The sequence below is a fragment of the Sorex fumeus genome, unplaced genomic scaffold (assembly GCF_029834395.1).
Source record: "Sorex fumeus unplaced genomic scaffold, SorFum_2.1 ptg000032l, whole genome shotgun sequence".
NCBI lineage: Eukaryota > Metazoa > Chordata > Mammalia > Eulipotyphla > Soricidae > Sorex > Sorex fumeus.
This window is the reverse complement of record NW_026606089.1, coordinates 8,757,032-8,774,389: the sequence shown is the minus strand read 5'-3', so window position 1 is coordinate 8,774,389 and position 17,358 is coordinate 8,757,032. Positions and strand designations below refer to the sequence as shown.

Genomic DNA, 17,358 nt, shown 5'->3' with positions numbered 1-17,358 from the left:
GGAAACATATATACTGCATATGGAATGGGAGATTTAACATTGTCAAAATGGCAATTCTCCACGAAGCATTGTAAAAATTCAACTTGATCCCTATAAAGATACCCATGACATTCTTCAAAGAAATTTATCAAGCACTCCTGAAATTCACATGGAACAACAAACACACACGAATAGCTAAAGCAATTCTTGGGGAAAAGACAATGGAGGCATCACCTTCCCCAACCTCAAACTCTACTACAAACGATAATAATGAGAACAGCATGGTACTGGAACAAAGGCAGAGCTGCAGACCAATGGAAAAGGATTGAATATACTGACACACACTCTCAAATATATAATCATCTAATCTTTGATAAGGGAGCAAGAAATGTGAAGTGGATCAAGAGAGTCCTCCTTAACAAACGGTGCAGAAAAAAACTGGACAGCTACATGCAAAAAAAAATGGCTCAGACCTCTACCTAACACCATGCACAAAAGTCAGATAAAAATGGGTCAAAGACCTCAACATTAGACCAGAATCCCTCAGGTTCATTGATGACAAGGTCTGCAAATCCCTCCACGACATTGAAGCTAAAGGTATCTTCAAATATAACACGCCACTTGCCAAGCAACTGGAAACAGAGATAAATAAAGGGGACAATCTTAAATTAAGCAGCTTATGCACCTCAATAGAAACAGTGACCAGAAACAAAGACTCTGCCATGCGGGCAAGATACTCGCAGAAGCCTACCAGGTTCTCTGAGAGTGAGGACTGGACAATCAGAGTTGCTGTCTTCTAAATAAGATCTAGTCTCTGGATGTTGGCCATTGATGGCATTACATGGATCCAGGGGCAGTTCGTGGTTGTAGCACTTAATTATTAGAAGATGGTGGATCTGGAAGGAGGGGGCACAGTCTTGATCTGAGCAGCCATGGAGATCTCATCCCCCGGTCCCGCACATCTGGGTTCCTCTTCCAGTTCCTTCATGCATGAGGTTCCTTCAAGCTTGGGAAGGGTGGTCTTAAGCATACCTATGGCTTGTTGCAGAGTTCTTCAGCTGCCGGGGCTCTAATCAGGGCGGTGAGGGAAACTCACTCCGGCACCTCCAAGGGTCCTCGGTGAGGAAAGCCAGGTGCGAGGTCAGGAGACTGTCGTTTTAGACATATTTGGAATTAATTTTAGATCGAAAAGTACACATCATTCAAAATACTTATGTGCTTAGTAATAAATTACTACACACTTGTTCAATCACCTCAGAGAACCCACTCTGCTCAGAGAACTAGATTTTTAATTACAGGTCTGTTTTGCCCATGTTTCATGACTGAGAATCACTATCAGTAGATATGAAACTCACTACACACAAAGATGCACACAGGTTACTTTGAGTCATCTATGTTGTTAATGTGAGTTGGCCATTAAACTTCACTGAGACCCTTTGTTCTGTCCTTTATAGGAGCCTCATGAGTCTCACCTTCCGTTCAAGTTGAACTTGTAATAAGGTGGAATGAAATCATGAATACGATCCTCACCTCATCCTTCAGGAGAAAAATCCTACATACATTCAAGGTGGTCAAAGTGCAGACAACACCATCCACCTTTTCCTGGAGATGTACACAGGACTGAGGTGAGAACAGCAAAAGGCTCTATTTTAATGTTCTTAATGAAGGATTCAGGGAACAACATTAAACAAACTCATATACCATCTTCCAAAAGAATTATTTCGTAAAACTGATGCCTGGGGTATGGTAAATGCTAATATAGTAAAAACCATATTTTAATTTCTGGGACATTAAAGTTCTAAATATATTTATTCATGATGCTTTGAAATACATTCCTTGATTAGGAATCATTGTCTGCCATAGGAGTGAGGAAGGACAACACTCAAAGTAATAAGAAGAGAAAAATATGGAAAAATTAACTCCTACTAGGTTTGATAACACATATACTAAAATTGAAATGATACAATGATGAACATTGTCCTTGCACAGAGATAACATGCAAACTTGTAAAGCATTCCATAATTTTGTTGCAAGAAGAATTAACAGGTATACTTTAAGCTAAGACAATCCCCACAAGTACAAAAATTATACATAAAGAGAGCACAAATCCCCAAAACAACAATCTCTCTCAATGTCAATGGACTAAATGTGCCTATTCAGAGGCACAGAATAGGAAAATGAATTAGAAAACTGAACCCAACATTCTGCTGCCTGCAAGAAACATGTCTGAACAATCAAAGCACCCATGGGCTAAAAGTAAAAGGCTGGGAAACACGTTTTCAAGAAAATATCACCTCCGCAAAGCTGGAGTGGCCATACTAGTATCAGACCACATGGACTTCAGGCTAAAGGTTATCAGAGACAGTGAAGGTCATTTCTTCATGATCATGGGATATGTACATCAGAAAGAACTCACCCTCCTCAATGTATATGATCCTAATGACAGACCAGCAAAATACTTTAAAAAAACTCCTAATAGACTTATAGAAAAACATTGATAGCAGCACAATACTAGTAGGAGATTTCAACACTTCTTTGTCACTTCTCGATAGATCAAACAGACTGAAGCTCAGCAAGGAAATATTTTATTTAAGGGAAGTAATGAACAACCGTTGGCTTAGAGAAGAAATCAAAGAGAAAATAAAAAGGTTCCAGAAACAAATGAGAATGAGGACGCGAGCTACCAGAACTTTTGGGACACAGCAAAAGCAGTGTTAAGAGGAAAGATTATAGCTCTGCCAGAATTCATCAGGAAGAAAGAAAGGGCCTACATGAATAAATTAGAGCTCAAGATTTTGGAAAATAACCAACAAAAGTAGTCCAAACTAGGCTGGAGGAAGGAAATAATAAAACTTGTACCAGACATCAATGAGCTAGAATCCCAAAATACAATCCAGAAGACCAATAAGAACAAAAACTGGTTCTTTGAGAAAATAAATAAGATCAATAAACCATGAGAAGCCTCTCAAAGAAACAAAGAGAAAGAATTCTAATAAATCGAATCAGAAATGCAAAGGGGGATATCCTAATAGAAAGTACAGAAATCCATAGGATCATCAAAGATTATTTTGAGAATCTTTGCAGCAGGAAATGAGATAATCTTGAAAAAATTTATAAATTTTTGGATTCCAATTACCTCCCAAGACTGAACCAAGAAGATTTGGAATACTTGAACCTATCACTACCAAGGAAATTGAAATGATGGTCAAAATTATACCCTAAACAGAATCCAGGGCCCAGATGGATTCAATAGTGAAATATTTCAAACCTTTAAAGAGGAACTGCTTCCAACATTTTTTGATTTTCCAGGAAATTGAAGAAACAGAAATACTCCCAAATAGTTTCTATGAGGCAAAGATCACCCTAATACGCAAATCGACAGAGACATCACAAACAAAGAAAATTGCAGACCTATTTCCTTTGTGAATACAGATACAAAAATTTTCAATAAAATACCAGCAAAGAGAATCTAGAAACTCAACAAAAGATCACACACTATGACCAAATAGGTTTAGCTTGGGGATGCAAGGATGGCTTAACATTCTCTAGTCAATCGACAGAATACACAATCTCAATAAGATAAAGATAAAAGTCATATGATCATATCAATAGATGTAGATAAAGCATTTGATGTGATCCAGCACCCATTCATGATGAAAAACTCTCAACAAAATGGGAGTTGAAAGTACTTTCCTCAATATAGTCAAAGCAAATTACCACAAACCCACAGCAAGTATTATTCTCAACGGGGAAAAACCAAATGCTTGGAGCAGAAATCAATGAAATAGAATTCCAGAATACAATCAGGCACAAAACAAGTTACCCACTCTCAACACTCCTATTCTTCATAGTACTTGAAATACTTGCCATATGATTTTGGTAAAAAAAAAAGATATCAAGGGCATCCATATCAAAAAGGAAGAACTCAAGCTTTTACTATTTGGAGATAACATAATACTATACTTAGAAAATCCCAAAGAATCTCCAAAAAAGCTCCTGGGAACAATAGATTTGTTTAGTAAAGTAGCATATTACAAAATCAATATCTGGTACGCCATAGCTTTCCCATACATTAATAATGAAAGAGAAAAAAGAGATAGAGAAAAACAATCCCATTCACAATAATACCTCAGAAAATAGAGTATAATAGAATCAACTAAAAAGGTTAAGGAACTATACCAAAAAAAAAAAACCTACAAAACACTACTTCACAAATAAGAGAGTATATGAGGAAATGGAATCACATCCCATGCTCATGGATTGAGAGGTTTAACACTGTCAAAATGACAATACACACCAAAGCTCTATAAAGATTTAATGCACTTTTTATAAGGATACCCATAACATTTTTCAAATAAATAGATTAAACACTCTTGAAACTCATACACAACCATAAACTCCCATGAAGAGCTAAAGCAATCTTTGGTAAAAAGAAGAACGGAACACCTTCCCCAACTTCAATCCCTACTACAAAGTTGTAGTCATCCAAATACCATGATATTCAGATAAAGACAGGCCTCAGATCAATGGAATATAGTCAAATATCCTGACGCTGGCCCTCAGATTATTATTACCTAATCTTTCATAAATGCTCAAGAAATATGAAGTTGAGTTAGAAAGTCTCTTCAGCAACTGGTGCTGGGAAAACTGGACACCAACATGCAAAAAAAATGAACTCACACCTCTTTATAGTGCCAGGCACAAAGTCAGATCAAATGTATTAAAGACCTCACTATCATACCTGAATTCTTAAGATATATGGAGAAAAATGTGGGACGATCCCTTCATGACATTAAAGCTAAGGGAAACAGAAAAGCAAGCAAGCAAGCAAGAAAGAAAGAAAAAATTAAAAATTAAAAAATAATGCTGTTTGCAATGCTAAGGATCAATCCCAGATCATCATTTTCTTGCGTTTTTGGGTCACACGTGGCGATGCACAGTGGTTACTCCTGGCTGTGCACTCAGGAATTACTCATCACGGTGCTTGGGGGGACCATACAGGATGCTGGAAATCTAACCTGGGTATGCCGTGTGCAAGGCAAATGCCCTACCTGCTGTACTATCGCTCCAGCTCCCCCCCTCCCCATAATTCATCATCTTGAGGGCCTCAGATTTTTACCTTCCATTTAGAAACTTTATCTTTACATTGACACAGTAAATTGAAACCACAGAACCATTGAATGGCATGTTATAATGGTAGCAGCCATGAGCAAACATTGATAACCCATAAGTTGGCATGAATGAATTCTGTCTCAGAGGCTTCACTTCTGAGGATACCTGTCACTACCTCCTTTCTGTTACGTATCCCAGGATCAGAATTTACATCAGGTTATCAGTCGAAATTGTCCACCCGAAAGCTAGCCTTCCACTGGGATCAGAATCCTTGATCCATGTAATTTGTAATTTTTCATTCATGATTTGTTGACCTTGTTTCAGGTGGAGGCATCCAGAGCATAAACTCAGCTTTTCCGTTGTTTCCACAGGAAATCCAAATACCTAAGAATGTTATCATTTCTGACGCCACTGTGAAAGATTTTTTTGGAATCCCACGGTAAGATACGATCTTTAATGTTATAATATTACTGTTCTCCATAGTTCGCATCTCCCCAAAGAACTCTCTACCCACCTCACTCCAAGTGCAGACTCCAGTTTACATGCTCTTGAAAGTACTTCTAATAGTTTCACTCAGGTTCTCCCCTAAAGTGCACAAGTTAAGTTCATACCACTCCAAGTTCTTATTCCTAAACTACCAGAGTGGGCTTGGTCCTCAAACTTTTGTTCTCATAAGAAGAAATACCGTGCTTCCTTTCTCTATGTCTCTCTTTGCTTGCTTTGTTAAATGACTGTTCTCGTTTGAACAAATATTCCATTCCACCCTACACCTGTTTCACAAGTTTCTGAGTGTTTTTCAGTAAAATTTACTTAGCTTCACTAAACTAAAAATTTTAAAACACCAGAGCATTGTTAAAACCAATATTTGCATCTTTTAAACCACAAATTTTGAAAATGAAAGGTGGTAAAGCAATGGAATACTACTCATTTGTATGAAGTGAAATCGTCTTATTATTTGTATATAAAATGGATCACATGAGGAAATTATGTTTAGTGACATAAACCAGGCAGAGAAAGATACGCATCCTACAAGTTCATGCATATGTGGCATATGGAGAAAACAAATTAAAAGAATAAAATGAGACAGACAAACGTCTAAAACATTATTTATATTCTATGATTTATAATTCAATTAACAATGGTTTCTCATACACATAATTCCAACATGACACTACTCATTCTCTCAAAGAATAAACCCTCCCTCTCCCCCAATCCCCCATAATCCCTCACTCTCAATCCCCTGACTCAATTGCGTGGATCAGTTCTCCCCTTACATTGCTCTTGAACCTTTGTTTCTACCTTGCTGTGTGTCTTTACATCCCACATATGAGAAAAATCTCTCTGTATCTGTTCATTTCCTTAAGGCTAACTTTACATGCATGATATCCTCTAGTTTCATCCAATGTTGAAAATTGCATAATTTTGATCTTTTAAAAGCAATAAAAACAAACTTTAGAACGATGAGACTATTTAGTTACCAGGTCGAAAAGTATAATCAAAGTGAAAAAACTGAACAATGGTGAAAGACAGAGTAGGCCTTTCAGTAGTGAGTGTAATATGATACATGCAAGTTGATTCTGCATAATCCTAAAATTTATGAAATTCTATAATGTAATTCTATAAGATAATTTTACATAATCAAAAAAGTATTTAAATAATTTACATTTATCTATGGGCTGGAGCGATAGCACAGCGGGTAGGGCGTTCGCCTTACAAGCGGCCAACTTGGCCGACCCGAGTTCGATTCCTCCGCCCCTCTCGGAGAGCCCGGCAAGCTACCGAGAGTATTCAATATGCCAGACACAGTAACAACAAAGTCTCCAATGGAGACGTTACTGGGCCCGCTCGAGCAAATCGACGATCAACGGGAGGGCCTTTACCTTTACCTTTATTTATCTATGATTTTGACGTATCTTTTGTGTCAAACTATCAGAAATAAAAATAAAGTGAGATAGAGATATGGTGTATCACTATACTTTTAAACAAGAGAAGCGCTAAAAATTTCTGTATCTTGATGAACTCTCATATAAATTGACTCCAAAATCAAATTAATATACTCAAGGAAAAATAAAAGTCAACCAATTTAATCTTTTGCCTTCACTCAGGTTCCCATCTGCTTGATCTCTCGCAGACAAAAAAAAATTTACTTTATTTTTTTAAAATTTTTATTAGTGAAGTCTGGAAAGAAAAATGGCGGCCGCACGGAAGCCTTGTGGAAAGCAGGTTTGAGCCGGGCTCGGGGGAGCGGCGGGGACCTCATGGGAAGGGGGGCTTTGTGGGCCGTCCCCCACGCCCCACCGAGGTCGCCAGCTGCCCCCCACGAGCGGCTCTCCGGCATGGCCACGGCCCCGGAGGCACAAGGACTTAGCACAGAGAACCAGCCGCTTGGAGCAGAAAAGCAAATGGACTTGTGTTGATCCGCGCCACCAAGCCTGCCCGGAGGGGGAAGGGCGTTGACCGGCCCGCCCGCTCCTCTCTGGAAAGAAAGATGGCGGCCGCACGGGAGCCTTGTGGAAAGCAGGTTTGAGCCGGGCTCGGGGGAGCGGCGAGGACCTCATGGGAAGGGGGGCTTTGTGGGCCGTCCCCCACGCCCCACCGAGGTCGCCAGCTGCCCCCCACGAGCGGCTCTCCGGCACGGCCACGACTCCAGGGCACAGAAACCAATCTCTTAACTAGCTAACTTTTAATAGAAATTCTTCCAGGGTCAATAAGTAAAATAGCAGAAATTCAAAACCGCGCGGCCGCTATCGCGGCTGCGCGACATCATTTTATTCTTAAACCAAGTTGTAGAAAGCAAATCATTTCACAATGCTGTTTCAGCATGTCTGATTGGGGGGGGGGTCGTAAACTCTAAAGAATAATTGTGCATCTTTTATCGAAATAATCTATCTAGTCAAAGTAGATAGAGTATTAACTAGAACTCATCTGCCTCACAAGAATTGGGAGGGGTGGGAGGTGGGGGTCTATTGGGGTTCGGGGTTAAAAATGAGTATTGGTAAAGGGAAATGTGTTCGGTATCTACATGACTGAGACCTAAACCCGAAAGCTCTGTAACATTTCCCACAGTGATTCAATAAATAAATAAATTATTAAAAAAATTTTATTAGTGAAACACCATGATGTACAGTTGTACCTTTACAAATTTTTGTGCTTGGGTTTTGATTATAAAATGATCAAATGCCCATTCCTCCGCCAGTGCCCATTTTTCACCACCATGGATTCCAGTATCCCTCCCACACCAATACCCCCCATCCCACCCTGCCTCTGTGGCAGGGCATTCCCTTTTGTTCTCTCTCTCCTTTCGGGTGTTGTGGTCTGCAAAAGAGGCATTGAGTGTCAATCATGTTCAGTACATAGTCAGAAATTTTATTTTCAAAGGATTTCCTGGCAGAGGTTTGGCATTCTTTGCTAGAAACCAACTCCTTTTCTTCTGCTTTTTTTTTTCTAGAAATATATACTTATACTAAGACTGATTAGTCATGGCACCAAATGGACAAATGTCCCTGTTTTTACTTCAGTTCTGTTTCCTCATTATCACAAATTATTAGCAGTGGATAGAAAATAACTAGTCCAAAATTCGTGGGGGAAAGGGAAATGTTTATGCTTACCATAGTTTGGAAAATCGCTGTCACTAGTACAGTGACATTCATCTAAATTTGTAAACACAATGATTAAGAAGAGGTAAACCATAACTGCCAGTTCAAGGAAGAACGGGCCTTCAGCAAATATTCATGGTTTCAGAAGGATGGCTCTGGATTGGATGGGGGGCAAACATGAGAGCTGTGAGCTACTGGCAGTTAACACATGCTCTTAGGCTATGTGGTGATACTGCTGAGAAATGTGGCGAGCCCTGATTAGGTAGGGTCATGGTGGAGAATGGAATGATGACAAGAAAACGGAGCAACAGGAGAAGATGATAGATTCCTTTCTATAAAAGTTTTCATCTCTAATGTATTAATATGTGTAAAAGAGAACCAACTTTTAATCATTTTCCTGGCAATATATTATCCTTACATAGTGCTTCAGGGAAAAAACGCTTCCCTTGTTAGTTATTATAGCCTGAATATCTGTGAGGTCTTTGAACTCTTTCTATATATACAGTGCTGATGACTGAAACCAATCTCACTATTTAAGTATCTAAACTGCAATGTTCTCACCATTTAACTCACTAAACTCTGATGGCTCCAAATCTTCTAAGATCAGCTTTCATCTCTTCCATGATATTCAGGCTTCTCTTCCCAACTGTCAAATCTCCCTTTCTTTCTCCCTCTGTCTACCAACTATGGTCTCCCTGCCAAAATTTGCTAAGACAAGCTTTCTTGAAATATAGACGTAAGTTGACTTCTCTTTTTGTTAAAATTTAGGCAATTTTGATTTTCAAAGACATTTATAATGGAGATTTGTCATACAATATTCCAATTCTAATCACACCACCAGTGTCTGCATCCTTCCACCAACAGATTACCCATTTCTCCCTGCATTCCCACCGATTTCCTTGACAAACACATTTTGAAGTTTTACTATTGTACTTTGGGTTCCATACTTACAGTAGTGTTGGCATTGGTGGTTAAGACATACACCTCAACTTTTTCATGCTGGCCTTCCTGGATCAATGCCCACTGACACTATGTAGGAGAAATATATGAGAACAAATCATTAAGCTCCAAATTTTTCAAATAATCTTTAAACAATTCTGATGGAAAAGAAAATAGTGTTTACTGGAGGGGACAACCCCCTGTCAGCCTACAAAGTCTTTTCATTTTTCCACACTACAAAAGAAGAAATCAGTGAAGGAGGTCTGTCATTACGCAAGTTAGGTGACCCTGCTGAGGTGTGGTCAACAGGGTGTTTTGTGCTCTTCTCTCCTTCCACCAGAAGTCCCAACACTATTATTTTTGTCTCTTCAGTCCGCATAAAATGGAAAAAGTTTTACCACACAGACATCCATGTAATGAACCCAGCCAAGGTGATAAAAATAAATTTCAGCAAATTCATAGGTTAGTCATGGTGTTAGAAACTAAATATCATATTTTTGTATTGAATCTGCAGGAGACACATATTACAAACCTTTTCATGATTCAGTTTCAATCATAGGATATTTTAACACCTAACCTCAGCTACTATACAGTTCCATTGCTAATGTGCCCAGTTTCTCTCCCACCACTCCCTCTCCCAACCCCAAACCCCACCTGACAGCCTGCTGTCTCTACACTATGGCAGGCACCTCTCTCTCTCTCTCTCTCTCTCTCTCTCTCTCTCTCTCTCTCTCTCATAATTTGGGCATTATGGATTGTAATACAGAGAGTGAGAGGTTCTCACGTTTATTCCTTTACCTACTTTCAGGACTCAGTTCTCACCCAGAGTAATCACTTCCAACTATCATTGTCATAGCGGTTCCTTCTTTATTCCAAATGCTCGCCTTCAGCACTTGTGGCAAGCGTCCAACCATTGACCAATTCTCCTGGCCTGTGTTTCTGCTATCCTTGGGTATTAGTCTCATATTCTGGTTTTTTATATCCAAAAAATGGGGTAGTCCAATCAGTATACCCCTTTCCTTCTGACTGATTTCATTGAGCATAATATTCTTCCCTGTACATCCATTTATAAGCAAATTTCATGATGTCAGTTTCCTGCCAACTGCGTAGTATTCAATTGCGTAGGTATACCATAGTTTCTTCTGGCTATTGTGAATAGTACTACGGATGGAATTTCTGTTATAAATATCATGTTTAATGTAACTTACATAGGAAAATACTTCCCAGGTTCCAAACATACATAATCCACTCACAAACACAAGTTTATTTACTTTTTTAAAAAATATAATTTATTATGATGCTTTCTAAAAAACGGAAGCGATTAACAAAAACTCAGGGAAATCATATTCTATAAAAGCCAAAAAAAATAACCTTAAGTATGTGCTCTTGCTCCTCAAAAATCCATGTTTTTTGATATATTGTCAATATCTTTCTATAGCCTTAAAATTCTTCAACTTTATTTCTAAACACTATTTAAAGTTATATTAATTTAATAGGTATAATCAGCTTTATAGAATATTTATTTGATTCTTTCATATTTTGCATAAACAACGTTTGAATTGACCATAGCACTGTAGCACTGTCCTCTCATTTTTCACTGATTTGCTCGAGCGGGCACCAGAAACGTCCCTATGGTGAGACTTGTTGTTACTGTTCGTGGCATATTGAATACATCACAGGTAGCTTGCCAGGCTTTGCCATGAGGGAGGGTTACTCTCAGTAGCTTGCCGGGCTCTCTGAGAGGAGGAGAGCAATCGAACCCAGGTTGGTCGCGTGCAAGGCAAACGTCTTACCCACTGTGCTATGGCTCCAGCCCATATATATATATTTATACATATATATGTGCATTTACACACACATACATCTCTATATATTCCTCTTACACGGCTCTTAAGCTCCAACTCATATTTCTTTCTCCTCCAATTATTTACTACTTCTCTCCCCATACTTGGGGCTCAACTAATTTTCCGAGTGCCCTCAGATGCATTTCTGAGGCCATGATAAAGGAATGCATAACACATACATGCAAGGAAGGCACAAAGCATATGTAGATAAATTTCATGTGGACATATAATTGTGATGACTAGTTTACAAACTGTATTCGCTTCAAGTACAGAGTTCCTCATCTCTGGATCTGTGTATTCATACTCTATGCACTGTCAAATATCCAGCTACTGTCCACAACCAACTAACAACCCTCCCCTATGCATTTCAGTCATTTCCTTCCCCTCCTATTAGGACGATTTTGATGTCAAAGTGTAAAGGTTTGATTTTGCTTTTGTTTTATTAGTGCATTTAGTTTTTTTTCTTTATAATCCAGAAAGAAATCAAATATTTTTTAAAAAAAAATAAAGGACAGGAGGTGATATCAGGCAACAAATGAAATAGTTGATGTGGCTGAGAATCAGCAAGAGTCTTGCAGGTCAGTGTGAGGAAAGGAACATCCAGTTGTCCTTCCCAGCATATTTCCAAAGGGCTGGCTTGGAGCAGGGTACATTCTGGAAAGAACCGCAGGAGAGTAGTAGTGTCTTGAACATATAGGGGCCTATGTTCTTCTTTGAAAATGTAATGGTATTGACCTCCATTGCAAACCACAACAACCTAAAACAAAGAAAAAGCAAAAGGGAATGCCCTGAGTTGGGGCAAAGTGGGGGAGATGGGGGGTGGGAGGATCATTTGGTTCCTTGGTGGTGGAGAATGTTCACTGGTGGAGAGATGGGTACTTGATTCTTGTATAACTGAAAACCAAGTACAAAGGTATGTAAGTCTACAATTGCACCTCATGGTGTTTCATTAATAAAAATAAATAAATAAAAACTAAAAATTAAAAGTGCTATCAGCTGGTATAAGAAAAAAATGTAGTGGTGTTGACTAGATTACATCAAGGTCATTTTTTATCTATAGGATGCTATGATTCATCGTTGATTCACTGATTGATACTTTGAAATGTCCCAGTTCATCCTCATTCAGAGAAGTCATTTATTTCTTCGAGTATTGATTTGTACAGGGAATTCCTCACAAAATTCTTTATATAATGTCTATTGAGGGACTCAAGGATAATGTTCTTATTACCATTTTCAAAGAACACAAAAATACTCTTTTAATAAGATTTTCTTGGTTCTCTATCTAAAAGCTAAATGACAACAATAAAGTTTAACTCAATATTTTCTAAAGCGCATTACATTAGTACATGAATAGAAATTTTAAAAGACTCTGGGAGAGGGGAGGAGGAAAAGTCATGGATCTATAAGGATTAGTACAAGTCTTTGGGTGTGTGGGGCATGGGAGTGTGTAGAAAAGTTGAGATCACACTCAGCTATGTGATCTAATTTCTATATATCTATTCTCTAGATACCAGCGATATATTCACACAGGTGTATTCATATGACTATCATGTACACTAACCCTGTATCATGTACATTCACCTAATCCCGAAGGCTTCACCGACATGGCAGCACTGAGATGGATGAGAAAGGAGAGGTCGACAAAATCTCAAGGCCGACCTAGGCTGTCACAACGAAGGAAGACAAAAATGATCGTCTGTACTCTCAATGCATGTACGCTAGCATCAGATGCATCCATCGAGGACCTGATGGTACAAGCGTGAATGATCAAGTACGACATCATTGGTCTGACGGAGACAAGAAGGCAAGAATCTCACCATGCCGTTTTTGAAACTGGAGAAGAATTGTTCCTGGGAACTTGCGATAAAAGTGGTGTTGGAGGCGTCAGTTTCCTTGTCAACACAAACTTGACCAAGAGCATTGATTCATTCGAATGAATAACAACCAGAATAGGAAGTTTACATTTGAATAGATGTGGCTCACTGCCTGCAGTTTCTATCTTCGTTGTCTACGCACCAACATCTCATTATGATGAAAGAGAAATCGAGAAGTTCTACATCAAGCGAGAGAAGTTCTATAAAGAAGACCACACCTTCTACAAGATCATTGTGGGTGATTTTAATGCCAAGATAGGACCGAGAAGATCAGCTGAAGAAATTCACATTGGGACCCATGACCTAGAATGGAACGAACAGGGTGAGAGACTATCTGAGTTCTTCATGTCGACCAAAACCATTCATGGTAACACAGTTCCAGAAGGCAGAGTCTAAACGATGGACATTGGAGTCTCCCGGTGGAAGATTCCACAGCGAAATATACCACATCATATTCAATCGACGGTTTTGCCTGACAGATGTCACTGTTGTCCCAATATTTCAAACGGGATCGGACCACCGTCTCCTTCATGCAAAATTCTACTTCACAGAGCGGGGAGAAAGGGTTGCAAAGTTCAAAAAGAGAACTCCCAGAATGACCACCAGGTGGGAACTCTTTGGTACTATTGCGGGAACATGGGAAGATGCCATTGTTGACAACATTGACGAGGAATACGATCGACTGGTTCAGCACCTCCACGAATGTGAGAGGAATGCCAAAAGAGAGTGAGCCACAAAAAATCGCCTATCTTCAAAAATTCTTGAGCTAATTTGCCAGCGTGGTTTGGCGCATGCCTCAGGCAACCGCAAGCTAACGTCCAAGCTTACAAAGCAGTGCAGAGATGCGATCAAGGAAGACCTCAAAGAGAGAAGAATAGAAGTAATGGAAGATGCGGCAGAAGCTGGGAAAAGTATTTGTAATGCCCGCCTGTCCTTCGCCAACTACAAGACCAAGATGACTGCCCTCCGACGTCCTGATGTATCCATCACATCCTCCAAAACGGCAATGGAGAAGATTATCCATGATTTCTACTCAAATCTCTTCGACAGCCATGTCCACTTGCCGACATACCAAATTCCACAGGATGGACAAGTCGTTCCCAAAGTTCTCCCTTCCGAAATCCGGCACGCCATTTCGTTGGTAAAGGAACAAACAGCACCCGGCACAGACAAGGTCAGACCTGAGCACCGGAAGAACTTGCAGTCAGTACTCATCAATACACTGGCTCGTCTCTTCACTCGCTACCTGCCTGAATGCAAGGTTCCGTCCCAATGGAAAACCAGCAGGACCGTACTACTGTTCAAGAAGGGAGACATGCATGACATTGGCAACTATCGCCGGAACTGCCTATTGTCTGTCATCTACAAGTTGTTCACTCGAGTCATCCTAAATAGGATTGGCAGGACACTAGATGAAGGATAACCATGCGAGCAAGCCGGGTTCCGCAAAGGATTCAGCACCATCGACCATATCCGCACGATAACCAAACTCATTGAGGTTTCTCGGGAGTTCAAGATACCACTCTGTTTAACATTCATTGACTTAAAGAAGGCCTGTGGCGGTACAGCCCGCCCCCAAGGGCCTGGGTCCCTCTCTGGGCATGCGCAGCTAGATCCAGCCCCTAGAAAGCCGGTTTTCAACCCCTGAGCTGCGTGGGACGAGCACAGAGGCCCAGCTCTGCGCAACAAAGCTGAACGGCTCCAATTCCAAACAGGTACAGACCACCCCCAAGGGCCTGGGACCCTCTGTGGGCATGCACAGCTAGATCCAACCCCTGAGCTGCGTGCGAGGCCCAGCTCTGGGCAACAAACCTGAACGGCTCCAATTCCAAACAGGTACAGCCCGCCCCCAAGGGCCTGGGACCCTCTCTGAGCATGCGCAGCTAGATCCAGCCCCTAGAAAGCCAGTTTTCAACCCCTGAGCTGCGTGGGACGGGCACAGAGGCCCAGTTCTGGGCAACAAAGCTGAACGGCTCCAATTCCAAACAGGAGACATTCCCAACTCCTCGCCCAGTGCCAGGGAGTCTTTCTGGAGCTGCGGCCGCTAACGCGGCCGCGAAATATTTTCCCACTACGTGTGCCATAGGAACCATAAGCTACCTTCTTAGGTGGAAACTTCTCTATATTAGCTCAGCCACTAGAAATACAGTAGCCAATAACTCATACGCCTATCTTAACTCACACTGCATATCAAGCAGAATAGTAACAGTGAACGTGAAGGACTAAACCACAGTTTTCACAATGTTAAAGCAACGCAAAAGCCCACCAAACTTTCATATTGAAGAGTCTAGCCCAGATGACACCAACAGTACTGTAGTGTTAGACAACCTCTCTGACAAGGAATTCAGAAGGGAGCTACTTAGGATGCTTAGGGAATTAAAAGAAACAATGGAAAGCAATGCCAATAGAAGACAAGAGGATCTGAAGGCAGAAATGAGGAAATTGCAATCAGAAATGTCAGACCTGAAAAATCTCGTAGACGAATGGAAAAGCTCAGTGGAAGGCCTCAGCAGCAGAGTAACAGCTGCTGAGAACAGAATCAGTGAGCTCGAAGATGAAGTTCAGAGAATCTCCAGAAAAGAGGAGAAAATGGAAAAGAGACTCACAATTCGGTAATAGATGGCAAGAGTATATCGGGATGAAGCCAAAAGGGGTAACATAAGAATTATTGGAGTCCCAGAGGTACAGGAAGAAAACCTCGATGAAGAAGAAACTGTCAAAGACATCATTGCTACAACGTTTCCAGAGCTGAAGAAAACTTGTGACCACATTCAGGAGGCCCGAAGGGTATCAGCTAGAAGAAATCCGAATAAAAATACCCCAAGACACATTCTGATCAAAATGACCAAAACCTTAGACAGAGACAAAATTCTGAAAGCAGCAAGATCGAAGAAAGAAATCTCTTACAAAGGAGCATCCTTAAAATTCACAGCTGATTTTTCTGATGAAACCCTCATGGCCCGAAAACAGTGGTGGGACATAGTGAAAAAACTCAATGAAATAAATGCCTCCCAAAAAATACTTTTCCCAGCAAGACTCTCATTCATAATAGAAGGAAAAACACACAGTTTCACAGACAAACAACAGCTCAGGAACTTCATAGACTCAAAACCATGGTTACAAGAACAACTAAATGGGCTAATTTAAGGCAAGAAAGGCCCCTCAAATACACCAAATTTTAACAGAACAATGGGACAAAATCCCATAACAATAATCTCTCTCAATGTCAATGGGCTAAAGGCACCAATTAAAAGACATAGAGTGGCAGGATTGATTAGAAAATTGAACCCAACATTCTGCTGCCTGCAAGAAACGCATCTCAATAGTCAAAGCAAACACAGACTCAGAGTCAAAGGCTGGAAAACAATCCTGCAGGCAAACAGCGCCCATAAAAAAGCTGGAGTAGCCATCCTTATATAAGACCACATCGATTTCAGAGTGAGGAAGGTCATAAGAGACAGTGAAGGCCATTTCTTTTTGATCAAAGGATCTGTACAACAGGAAGAACTTACAATAATAAATGTATATGCACCTAATGAGAGACCAGCAAAGTACTTAAAACAACTACTCATAGATTTGGAAAAAGACATCAATAGCAACACAATACTAGTGGAAGACTTCAACACTGCTTTGTCACCTCTTGATAGATCAACCAGACTCAAGCTTAGCAAAGACATACTTCATTTGAGGGAAACAATGGAAGAAAGGGACTTAGTAGATATATACAGCACATTTCATCCACAAAAAGCTGAATACACATTCTTCTCAAGCATACATGGAACATTCTCCAAGATAGACCACATGCTGAGTCACAAAACATGCCTCCATAAAATTAAGAAGGTAGAGATTGTATCAACAATATTCTCAGACCATAATGCACTGAAATTAGAAGTAAATCACACACAAAAACAGAAAACTAAACCAAACAGCTGGATAATAAACAGTGCTCTACTGAACAACAAGTGGCTTAGACAGGAAATCAAAGAGGAAATCAAAAGATTCCTAGAAACGAAT

General features: G+C 40.1%; 1 pseudogene; it reads left to right on the top strand.

Annotated features, from left to right (window-relative positions):
* The first annotated feature begins 1,908 nt into the window (after positions 1-1,908).
* On the top strand, positions 1,909-2,005 carry LOC130025909 (uncharacterized; annotated as a pseudogene).
* Positions 2,006-17,358: the final 15,353 nt, after the last annotated feature.